This window comes from Malania oleifera, chromosome 9 (assembly GCF_029873635.1).
Source record: "Malania oleifera isolate guangnan ecotype guangnan chromosome 9, ASM2987363v1, whole genome shotgun sequence".
Classification (NCBI taxonomy): Eukaryota; Viridiplantae; Streptophyta; class Magnoliopsida; order Santalales; family Ximeniaceae; genus Malania; species Malania oleifera.
In genome coordinates, this window is record NC_080425.1 from 20,425,790 (window position 1) to 20,438,463 (window position 12,674).

The 12,674-nt window shown below is 36.8% G+C and overlaps 1 protein-coding gene across 4 annotated transcripts in view; it reads right to left on the minus strand.

Moving 5' to 3' along the window:
• LOC131164181 (enhancer of polycomb-like protein 1) overlaps positions 1 to 12,674 on the minus strand; it is a 77,973-nt gene that overhangs the window by 44,504 nt on the left and 20,795 nt on the right. The window lies entirely within an intron of this gene.

Below are 12,674 nucleotides of genomic sequence, written 5' to 3' on the forward strand. Positions count from 1 at the left end.
TATGGCCACCCCTTTGAAAATCCTGGCATTTCTCCCAACCCATGGTATTAAATAATGGTCGTTACGTAACGGAAAATCAGGCCTCCAATACCGTTTCAAGCCGCTAATGAGGTGAGTAGGAAATTTATGGCCGTAATGGCCGTTATGGAACTGTAACGGCTCGTAACGGGCGTTACACTTACGTTACAGCCCGTAACGGCTGTTACACCACATTACGGACTCCAATAGGCCTGACACCTTATCTCCTCGAATCTGCTTCATTTTTTGTGTTCCACTTCGCGTGTTGCTGCTTCTTTCCCCTTCGTCTCCTTCATCCAACTTAGATCTACTGATCTGAAGCTTCCAAACCTCAAAAATCAGCTTTGATTTGTTGTTTGAAGTTGTGCTCTGCATGTCGGCTGAGTTGGCTCTTCAATATGTGGAAATTTTCATAATTTGTCGGCAAAATTGTTGTTATTTAGGAAAGCTTAGGGTAGATTCTACAAGAAAATCTTGAAATCAAGAAGAAATTTGAGGATTTGGAGGCTTGCAGCTCAAACTCCATTCGCAGGTTCGGCCACTGTCGGGAGTCCCAACTTGGGTATGCCTTCTTAGTTCTTCCAAAATCCGGTATTCCTTCTTTTTTTAAAATTATTTATTTTAATTTAAAGTAGCAAAGGCTACTCCAGCCTAATACAGTGCAAGTATAGCCTACTAAATTACTAATAAATTAGTAATTTAGTTTTTTTTATTCTTTTAAGTTTATACTTATTATTTAATTACTTTTATTTTATTTTATATGAATTTGTAAATAATTATGTAAGAAAAATTTATTAATTAATATAAAAAAATTAGTATAAAGTATAGAATCTATAGAGTACAGATTTACAATTAGTATATGAGTAAAAAATTATTAATTAATACAAAGATTTCTGCAAATTATAAATTTACATATCTATTTTTGACAATTAATAATTTAATATTAGATCTACAATTTATAATATATTCTAATTTCTACACAATTAGTCAAGTGACTCTAGTACACTACTTTTTAAATAATTAAATTGTAAGATCTACAATTCTATATTTATTTTGTTAAATGGTAAATTGTACTATAAATAATTGTATTATATATGTATAAACTAACTAAAATTTTTTAATAGTTAGCAACTTAAAGTCTTAAATTTAATCCATCATTTATGTTATACTGTTATGTAATTAGCTAATTATGTATCATTTTATTCTTAATTTCCTGTATAAGGACCATAATTTTTATTTTTACTTATGTGTAGAAGTCATCTAATCAAGCATCAAGATGTCGCGTGATAAAAAAGGAAGTGAAGAGTTACCTAGTGAAGACATTGGTTGGCATTTTGCTACTCTAGTGGAAGGTAGTAGACATGTTGTCTTGTGTAAATTATGCGGAAAAATAATTAAAGGAGGAATTACACGATTAAAACAACACTTGGCACATAAAAAAGGTCAGGTGTCTCTGCGTCCAAATGTAACCACGCAACTTAAAGAAGAAATAATGAAACATCTACAACAATATACAAAGAATAAGAAAAACAAAAAAGGAAAGAGGAACTAGAAGCACAAATTAGAGGAGATTTTGAAAATTTGAGCAATGAAGAAGATTTAAATCAAGAAAGAATAAGATTTGCTCAACAAGAAAGAATACAAGCACAACAAGAATGGGAAGAGAGGTATAGATTTAGGGCAAGAACAGGTGGAAGTGGCAATTATAATGAACAGGGCGGTGGCTCTGGTAGTGGTAGTGCCGATGGTTTTGGTAGAGTTCGGTCACAAAGTGTTCAAGAAGCTGGAGGTAGCAAACGACAATGGATTAACCCTAATGCCTCTGAAGCTAGTTTAAGGGCGATGGATCCTACTCTAGAAAGAAGTAGGAGTGCCAAGCAAACAAAAATAAATACCAAAATTCTGAAGGGTTTAAGGAGTAAATTAGGAAAAGCAGTGGCAAAATTCCTAATTTATAATCTAATTCTAGCGAATATAGCTGACTCTCCATTTATGCAATCAATACTTGATATTGATGCAGAGGTTGGAAAGGAGGTGAAGGGCCCATCACCCAATGAGGTCTCTAAAATATATTTGGAGCAAAAGTATCAGGAAATGAAAAATTATATATCTTCTTTTGCTAGCATTTGGAAGGAGAAAGGAATAACCATTATGTGTGATGGTTGGTCAGGGCACACAAGAAAACACATAATAAACTTTTTAGTTTATTGCAATAGAGGCACTGTTTTCCACAAATCAGTTGATGTCTCTGATGTGCCGAGCCGAACAACTGAATATTATTTCAGGTAATTTTCTAATTTTGATTGACTTGAGTCACTTGATAACTTGTATATTTTTAATTTAAGTAGTAGTAATTGTTAAATCTATAATTTCATTTCAGATTAATGGACAAGGTGGTTGAAATTGGGGAGGAATTGTCCAAGTAGTAATTGATAATGAAGCTGCAATGAAGGCGGGAGGAAAATTATTAATGCAAAAGAGGCTCAATTTCTAATAGATAGCATCTACAGCTCATTGCATAGACCTTATTCATCTTGCCATCACTTGATTTGCCACCAACTTTATTGCCTTGGAGACCATTGTTAGGCATAAACAAGCATGGAGGGAAATGTTCACATCTGATGGTTGGAAAAACTCAAGGTTTGGGATGGCAAAATCAAACCCATCATATGATGTGAAGAAAATTATCTTAAGGAAAGAGTTTTGGCAAAAGGCCTCCGATATAATTAAAGTACAGGAACCCTTAGTGAAAATTATTAAATTGATTGATGGTGATGAAAAACCAACCATGGGTTTCATATACGAGGCAATTGATAGGGCAAAGTTAGTCATTCAGAAAGATTGTTGGTTCTACAAAGATTATTGGAAAATTATTGCTAACCGATAGAGTTTTCAATTGCACCAAGACTTACGCGCAGCTGGTAAGCGTAGATAAAATACAATTTCTTATTATTTCAACTTTTAAATGATGCATAGTTGCATTAAAACACTATTATTGATTAATATATTTGTAAATTTAATTTTAGGATATTTTGTTAACCCCAAATTTCCTTATGGTGCCCCACCCTCTCCTGAAGTTGCTAGAGAAGTCATGGATGGGTTTAAAAAAGTGATAACCAAGCTAGTACCCGATATGGACACTCAAATTCAGGCTATCAATCAAGTAAGTATAGGTTCTATTGAATAATGAATTATTTTAGTATTAAGTCATACTTTCTATAATATATATCGAATTAAATAATTATACTTCACATTCCTCCTTTTTTAGTTGTTGTTGTATCGGGAGAGGCAGAAGACATTTGGAACTCCTTGGCTCAAAAGGCAATAAAGCAAACAAATCCTGGTAAATGTAACTAAATAATGGGTGAATGGATCTATTTTTTCATTTTTATGTTCAAATTTGACTTTTCAAAAATACACTGTATTAACATATATTTTTCGTCAATTATTTATGCAACCGAATGGGTTATTCATTATGGCATGTGTGTTCCTGAGCTACAGAAAACAACAATCAGAGTTCTTAACCAGACCACATCAACTTCGAACTATGAGCGTAATTGGAGCACCTTTAGCCTCATCCATACGAAAACAAGAAATAGACTGAAGTACATAAGACTACAAAAACTTGTTTTCGTGTATCACAACATGAGGTTGAAGTTAAGACATACAATGAGAAGAAGCCAACAGACATTGAAGATCGTTTTAACCCAATCAATTTGGACTATTTTCGAAGAAAATGATCCCTTGAGTCCCTGATTAAAGGAGAGAGAGGCACCATTACTCGATGGTCAGGACAACTCAAATTGAGAAGTTGGTGGTACTGCGGAAGGAGGTGATCAACTACCAATAAACGTGCATGATTCAAGTTTAAGTCCTGAATGTACGCAAAGTGATGATTATCTTGGTTTGAGCCCACCAAGTGATGCTGATGAGGGCAGTGATGCTAGGACTAGGGCTAGGGGTGATGGTGGTGGTGGTGATGGTGCAGAATATGATTATGGGTATGACACAGGGGCATCATTTTCAGAAGATACATATCCTTTTAGTCATTATAGACTACATGACATATTCGAAAATTATGACTTGGGCATTCCTCCAAAGTACCAATCTGCACAACCCATGAGGAAGAGTGCTACTAGTGGTGGCCCTAGAAGGAGTCATGGTGCACAAACTAGAAGAAGTCACTGACACCGAGATCGTGATTCTGCTAAAGATTCATATATAGTGTGATTCGTAGTTTTGGAGACTTTGGTTTAGATGATTCATCATCACAATCATATGGATCTCATCAAGCATATCCACCACCTCAACACTATGATCCATATTATGTGTCTCATCCATATCCTAGTGGGTCAGGATCTAGTGGGTCTTCTTCTACACACTACCCAAAGCCAGTCCTAACCCCAATCCCAACTTATGGATATTATTCAGAATATGGTCAAGGAGGAGATTATGCACCTCCTATATTAGTTGGATTTTCACCACTAGTAGATTATCATAAGAAACAACGAAATAACATGAACATGGGTTTATTCAGCTATGTATTTCCACAAGGGTGGGGAGATAATTCCCAATCCTAATCTCAAGATAGAGATGCAGATTATGACGACCCTCCACGTCATTCTTTTTGGTGGTGACATGTGCTATATTGTAATATTGTACTAATGTACGACTATTGATACCAATCATTTTTCAAATTCATGGATGTGAATATTGAGTATTGACTCATTTTTAGTAATTTTATGTCTCCAACTAATTGATTCTTCATTTTAAATACATTTCTACATTTTTTTACCCATTAAAGTAGTGCAAACTATTAAAAAATTGAGTTTTTTTTTGTAAATAGCATACTAAAATTAATATAAAAATCATAATGCCTATTAAAAAACATTTGTAGGTCAAATAAAAGCAGTCCAAATTCATTAAAAATCATATATTAATGGATTTCATGCTTATTCTTCAATTTTGGCATGGTTGTGCATGCATGAAACAAATTCACGATCATTACGCCGGCTTCCCGTTACGTAACACCTACGTCTCCCACGTCCCGTGACTCACGAACATTACGCAACGTTACCTGCAACCGCAATTTCGAACCTTGCTCCAACCAAACACACCAAATAACAGCCATAATAGTGCATTGCCAAAAGGCTTTCCTATCCTTCCCTTTTCCAAAACCTCTAAAAGTGATAAAGCAAAAGGCCTTCAAAGTGGAGAGGCAAATCCAATCTTCACCACATACACCAAATAATTTATTCTAGACAACCCAAGTAAAAGGGCAATGAAAAAACAATTGTGAGCAAGTCTCCCCACTACTCAAACAGAGGACACAAACATCTGATGATAGGGCCTTATTAGCCCTTCTCTTCTAAAGCACATCATTAGCAGTAATTCTATCAAGTACTGCAATCCAAATAAAAGCTTTTATTTTTTAGGGAGCTTTAGCTTTTCAAATCAAAGAGTACAAACCAAAAGGATCCTCACTCGTGTTGGGAGTCAAAAAAAGAGAAAAAAAATTACAAAACAAATCCCCAAAAGGATCTAAACTCCAAATCCTTTTATCATTTTCCAAATGAACGTGGAAAGAATCAAGCAAACTAGTTAAAAGAGCCAACTCATCAATCTCTCTGACATTGATTCCAAGAGAGACGATCCCTTGACAAAAGGGAAAAAAAAAATTAGAAATAAGGGTATCATGAAGAATAGAGACTCGAAAAAGATAGGGAAAAGCAATAACCAATTGCATCTTGCCAATCCAAAGGTCCTCCCAGAAACAAATTCGCTCCTCTTACCCACCATGTATTGGATTTTAGGAAAGAAATCATCATAAATCTAAGATACAAACTTCCAAGGACTCATATGAGTAGTATTAATCTCAATTTTAGCATCCCACCTATTCTATAGAAGACCAAATTTACTACAAATTACCTTATGCCAAAGAGATTTAGATTCTAAAGGAAAGTGCCATAACCATTTCTCCACCAAATATATGTTTTTGTACACCAAATTACCAAGGCCCAAACCACCCTCCTTTTTAGACCTACACACAATCTCCCAACCTACAAGGTGATCCCTTTGACCCTCTTCCCCACTCGACCATAAGAAATCCTTCATTAATTATACAAGCCTGCATGCCACTCTCACACGAATTCTAAAAAAAAAAGACAAATAATACAATAGAATGGAAGATAGACACACATGGACAAGAGTAATCTAACCCCCTAAGATGATTCTTGTAAAGTTGAAACTCAAAACTTTATTCTTGACTCAAAAAGAAATCCAATTGGTAAGGGAGCCAATTCGAATAATTTGAGGAATTGAAGGGTTTATGTTCGCTGTACGGAAGTGGCAATTTTGGAAGGAGGAAAAATATTGAAGATAAGCCAGATTCATCTAGTAAGAAAGAAAGTTATTAAGAGAGATTCCAACAGTGTTTTAAGTATAGTGGAAGAGCCAATTGGAGAAAGGACTAATACAAGCGCGAATAGTAAGAGATGAGGGGATGTTTGGGATGATGATAGTGTAAAAAGCAGTGATTTTGAGTGTGAAAAGGGTTTACTTTTGGATCATATTCAAGATTAGCATGGATATTTTTCCAATTCTTCTTCTAATCGCCTTGGGGATTTATCTTATGTGCCACCTCCTCCTTTAGAAGGTTTAGATGGAATTAATATTTTTGATGATGATATTTCCAAAGAACACAAGGAAAAAGATAGAATTCTGCCTACTCTGGATCAAGAAATTTTTGGGAAAGACCTTCAAACTCAGAGTTTGTTGGATAACTTGGGCCTCTGGTTGTCTAATCAAGGAGGAAATGAAGTTAAGCTTGATGGTGGTAAATCTAAGGTGAAGAAGGGTGAAAGGGAATGAGCTAATTTGAAGTGTTCAGTGAACTATGATGGGACTGGATTAATGAAGAATTTTCTTGGCTGATTGTAGTATATCATTTTGTTTTGTTTTTTATTTACTTTTTTCCCTTTTTCTTCCTTTTGTTTTTGAGGATTTAACATCCTCATTATGCTTGTGCATTCTCTTTCTTAATATATCTTCTTTTATTATAAAAAAAAAAATATCTTCCTAAAAGTGAATGTGAGACCCATTACACAAAAAATTTGGTATATGGGATAAAGGCAGAATAACACTGCAAGATACCCTATCGAGGACTCTCCAATGAACATCAAATACTCATATTTGCATCCCACCCATTTACCTACATGCCAAATTTATTTTTAGTAACCTTCTGAGAAAGGGAATTCTCCTCTAAGGGAAACTTCTCCATCAGAACAATGCTTTTGGACACCAACTTACCAAGACCCACATCTTATCCCCCGCCGTCTCCTTTCTAGATCCACAAAACACATCCTAACTAACCAAATAATCCCTTTTTTTTTCTCCCAAACCACAAACCAAAGAAAATCTCTAATGACTCTTCAATTCTCCTAGATAACTCCACTGAAATTCTAAAAATAAACAAAAAGTGAATGAGGATGATACATCATACAAGCACCTTGAGATTAAAAAAAAACTTCCACCTATCCAAACACTCGGCCACATTCTCCGCCATAGGAGCCCAAAAACCAATAAGCCTAGGAATCTCGGGCTATCAACCAAAGGAATCATAAATAATTCAGAAAGTCAATCTAGGATACCACGCCCAACTTAAGGACATTAAAAGCTAAGTTATTGGGTTGTGTCCAACAATGAGTATCAAGTCACCACTCCCTTCACGTGCAATCCCTTCTTACAAATGGAACCAAACAGATGAATTTGAATGAGTGCACGAATGCAAACAGAACAAAGTGCACTATAACAAATCTAATGGAATTAAAACAAAAAACAAAAAAAAATTGAAGCCAAGACCTTGTAGAACTTGGGCTTTTTGATATCATGCTAGTGTTAGTTGCATGAATGCCCCAAAAGCCAATCAATTAACTATGCCCTAAAAACGAACAAGTTCTTAAGGAGGTTAAAAACATGAAACTTACACTTCTCTACGCTTAATTCTTAAATCCTCCTAATAATACGATTTCCAATTGAACATTAGCAATCAAAATAGACTAGAAATATGTACCTACTAGAGAACATCTAGTCTAGGCTTGACCATATTAAGAACATTTTTTACCATCCATCAGTTTAGAATTTTTAGATGCTCTCAATTACATTTGTATGAACTATTGCTCAACCTCTACCTTCATTATTGTCTTGTATTTGAACCCTAAATCTTGACCATGCAATATATTATTCACCAAAAAAAGGAAAACACAGGCACACACACACTTACAATTAAAACATGTATGGAGTGCATTTAGTAGTTTGAGCATGGAGACAAATGAGTGCTATACATAGGATCTATCTCTCTCAGGAACGAGAGTGATCATAATTTGAATGCGAATCTCAGAGTTGATGGAAAATTTTCTCTATTTCATTATCACATGAAGTTTTTAAATGGATGGCTAGTCAATTCACAAAATTCAGGGTTACTAATATGTAAAACCATGTCATTGCACTTTGTAAGTCAGATGATCTGAAATTCTGTTTATACTTGAAGATTAGGTTACATGCGAGATACATCTATTTACAAAGGTTATCAAGTGATAGACATCATAATCTTCTATCATAATCCCCAAAGGAATGGAGGCAGAAGGATGTGGTGCTACAAACAAGCTGGGAGCTGGTGAAGAGAGAAAACAGGATCGCTTGCACTAGACACGGTTTCAAGGAAGACATGCTGGTAATCTCATAGAGGTTGGTAATTGTAAAGATCCAAAGAGAAAATCAATTTTACAGCCATTAATTGTTCAAAAGGCAGCATCTTATGAAGATACCATAGAGAACCTTCAGTGCCCAGCACTTCCCAGTGAAAGCATGTCGTTTCGGTAAAGGAAGTTGAGGTAAGGCAGTAGGAAATTCTCTCCTTTAAAATCCTCATCTTGTTCAGTAAAATTTCAAATCAAATGGGATAGTCTATGGTAGACCTCATTCATTTGAGTTTGGGCCATCGAGTTTGCAGGTTAAGCCCACTAAGGTACTCTCACATCAGATAGGCCTAAAGCAGGAGTGAATTTTGAAAAAAAAAATGGCCCAAACCAACAAGCTCACCAAATCCCTGAGGAAATCCTTCAACAATGGTTCATTTGATGCCATTTGGTGGGCCAGAGGAGCGAGTCTCTCAAATATTTATCAAGTATGGCCAATGCTGAGCAGCAATCCAGACTTCTTCTAAGGTCTTCTGTTTTGAAGGCTAAGGGGTCAGTCGAAGCTAAAGAGGGACTCATGTTGAATAAGATTGTGGGGCTAGAGAAGATTCCGAAGGATCTTGTGTGAGATTCAATCAAAGCAAGGGATGGAGAAACAGTGAAAATTTGGAGACTTGCAACACTTAAGATTTCTGACTTGAGTACATGTTCCTAGAAAGGTTACTTTTAAGCTATTCCTGAAAAAGTGGCTAAAAATCCATCTTGGCATCAGAAACAGAAGGGGAAGTTTGGGTTAATCCCTGTTTTCAGTGTCTTCAGTTTTTGCAACTCTCCGGAGGGCACTGGGATGTAATAGGTCACTACAGAAGGAAGGTAACTCAATATTGGAAGTGGCTGAATATAACAACTGAGGATGGCAAGTAACCTCTTCAAGGCAAAGGAGGGCCTGTTAATTGAAAAGTCGAGGCATGTGCAAGACAGCAGTAGTTCATACTGGCTTATCCAATAGAGTGAATGGAGATCCTTAATGAGGAACTGGATTTGTAGTTTGTCTGATTCTGTTAGGGTTGGTGTTCACCATTTGAAGTATGTTCCAAGAGAGATTTGACTAAGGGTAATGACTTGGTTTGGTTCCAGTTTACTCTTATTCTCCCCCTATTTCCTTGCCTTATCTTCAATCTAGTCTATGGAACAGCATCGTACCAAAGCCAAACCACTGCAAGAAGAGGCTGTGAATGATCTTATTTTAAGCCATAGAGAAGGGATTAAGGCAATGTTAGTGTCCATTAAAGCATTCATTGAAGGGAGCGACTCATGGGGCTTCACCATTCCTCCGTTTCTTCACAACACTCTGCTGCAAGCTGCACTAAACTAAACTAGCATCTTGAGGACGGGATTTACATGGGGTTTCACCATTCCTTCAGGGCCGATAGAGAAGTTCTTAACTTTGATAGACTGGACAAGGGCTCAGTGCATCTCTGAATTTACCCGAAAGCATCTATCGTTTCTAGTGTTAAATGAAGTCAAATTATAGTAGGTCCTATGCCAAACAACCTCAATTTGGTCTGTCCATGTGAATTGGACAAAGTTCCTGGGGGTGTGCTCAAGAGGCTGAGTGGAGGTTTCTAGCTTTTAAAACTGCTCACAAACCAATGGGGTCAATTCTTATGCCTGGAAAAATTTCAAGAGAAGGAACAGAGCCAATCCGTATGCTTTCCAGAGAGCATGGATGCCTCTGGCTGGTGGAATCTTTTGCTTGAAGAAAATTTCTAGTCTAAAGGAAGAGAACCAACAGGGCCGAAGGTCTGGTTCAGCTATGTGAGGATTGTGGATCGAGAAATATGCAAGAGTCTGAAGCATGTTGATCAAGTTGATATCGCAATATCCAGTCCAGTTGTACGCCAATGTGCTTTGCACTCTTCTGGCCAAGGTCTCTACAGTCATCATTGAAGCTAGGATTCAGAATCACAGAGATCCACCTGGGTACCAACAGGGAAAATTTCTGGATGTTTCGAATTTCCACATAAAAGAGAGAAGACTCCATACTGCATTTGGAAAGTTTAATTCAAATTTGAGTTTTAAATGCACTGGGGCATCTTTCTTTGGACTTAAGCCTTGGGCAGGTGAGCCAAAGCTTAACGAGCTTCATGATAGAAAGTTTACGAACCAGAATTGGATGGTCAGATGGATAAACATTTTGGGCCTAAGCATACTCAAAATCACCAGTAGGTCATTGACAAATAAACCCAACTGAACCTGATCTAAAGAGAAGAGCCCAAGAAAAAGCACTTTAGGAGATGCAGCTAGATTCAGGCGAAGGTCAATTTTTCAGAATCAGAGACACCCATAACTCAAAGTTTCTATAGAGGCAAGGAGAGGTTTCAAAGGTTTTTCAGAGTACGAGAGAGGCTTCAAGTTCTGTGAAAATGTCTTAAGGATGGGGAGATGGCTGATGGCTATTTCAGTGTCTGCGTGAATGAGGATAATTCTCAACAGGAAGGTGTCTTTTCTGAACCTAATCAGGTACTGGATGTATATGGGAAGAAAATCATCTGCTGTTGGAAGAGAGACACAAACATAAGACAAGTATCTGCAAACACCTACTTGCTGACACACATTTTCACTGGTCAAAAAACCAGCCAATTCATTAATGGGGACAAGACAAGCAAAAGACAGCACATCAGGGATCAGAGACTCTTGATGCTTCTTCTATCAACTGAGCAACATGGTAAGATATTTCAAGGATCCCTATGTCCACAGAACTTAGGCTTTCGATATCCTTCCAGAAAATTCTGATTCTTGTTTTTCTACTCTTTCATTAAGCAACTGTTATGCTCCTACTGGACATGAATCCCTCAGCACCTAGAATGAGTTTCTTAACTTTGACAAAAGGTATTCTGCCTACTCCTGTCAATGTCTTGATTGAAAAGGATTAGTCACTGGGACATTGCGACCCACAGGGCAATTAGTTAACCCTCTAGGTCATACTTTGAAGGTTGCAGTGTCCTCTAGAACCTATGTCTGTGAAAAAGAGAGAGACAGAGGAGAAGGAACTGCATAAATTGGCCTCCTCAGCCAATTATGGAGGTAGAAAGGGTAAAAGAGGTTGGGCTAGTAAGTTGCCTAGATGAAGCTGTTGAGTAGGAATGTTACGAGTTGAGGAGTTTGAAAGAACATTGTAAGATCAAGGAGATTATATGTAAAGCTTCCCCTGATATTGCCATGTTGCAGGGGTCAAAGTTAGAGTGAGTGGATAGGTTTCTTAGAAATTTTCAAAATTTTAGTTCTAGGTTCAAGGATTGGGTGTCATTAGCTTCTTCTCATTCCTCAGGTGGTACTTTGATTATCTAGGATACTATATTTGTTTGCAAGTTGGATGTCTGGCTTGGTACCTTTTTCTGTGTCTGTTTTTTCAGACATTAAGGGTAAGGGACAGTGAGGGCTTACGTCAGTTCATAGTCCCAATTGTCCTCAGTCGATAGGGTTTCTACTTGCTGCAGTCAACGGTTCACATTCTCATACTTAGTGTCTTGAGGGTGACTTTAAAATCTGTTTTTTTTTTTTTTTCATAGCAAAAGAAGATATTTCATTAGAAAGAGAAGAATTTTATGAAGAGGAGAATGAGACAGCTCCCATCAAATTTCTGGAAAAATCCAGAGAAAAGAAACTAAAAGCACAAAAAATACATTGAAGTATCAAAACAAATAATTCCTCTAATCTTGCTGAATTTCTGAAAATCTCGCTCCCTTAAAACATCCAAAACCAACATGCTGTAAAGAGGCCAAGTAATGAATCTTATCCCAAACCAACAGCCTATTTAATTTTTTACCCCTAAAAAATCCATGCATTCTACTCAACCATAACCCCCACAGCACTGCAACTGCAAATATTCCACATTTCCAAACAGCAGCCCTATCCTTCCTCCTCCCTTCAAAAGAAATAGCCAACATTCCTCCCACC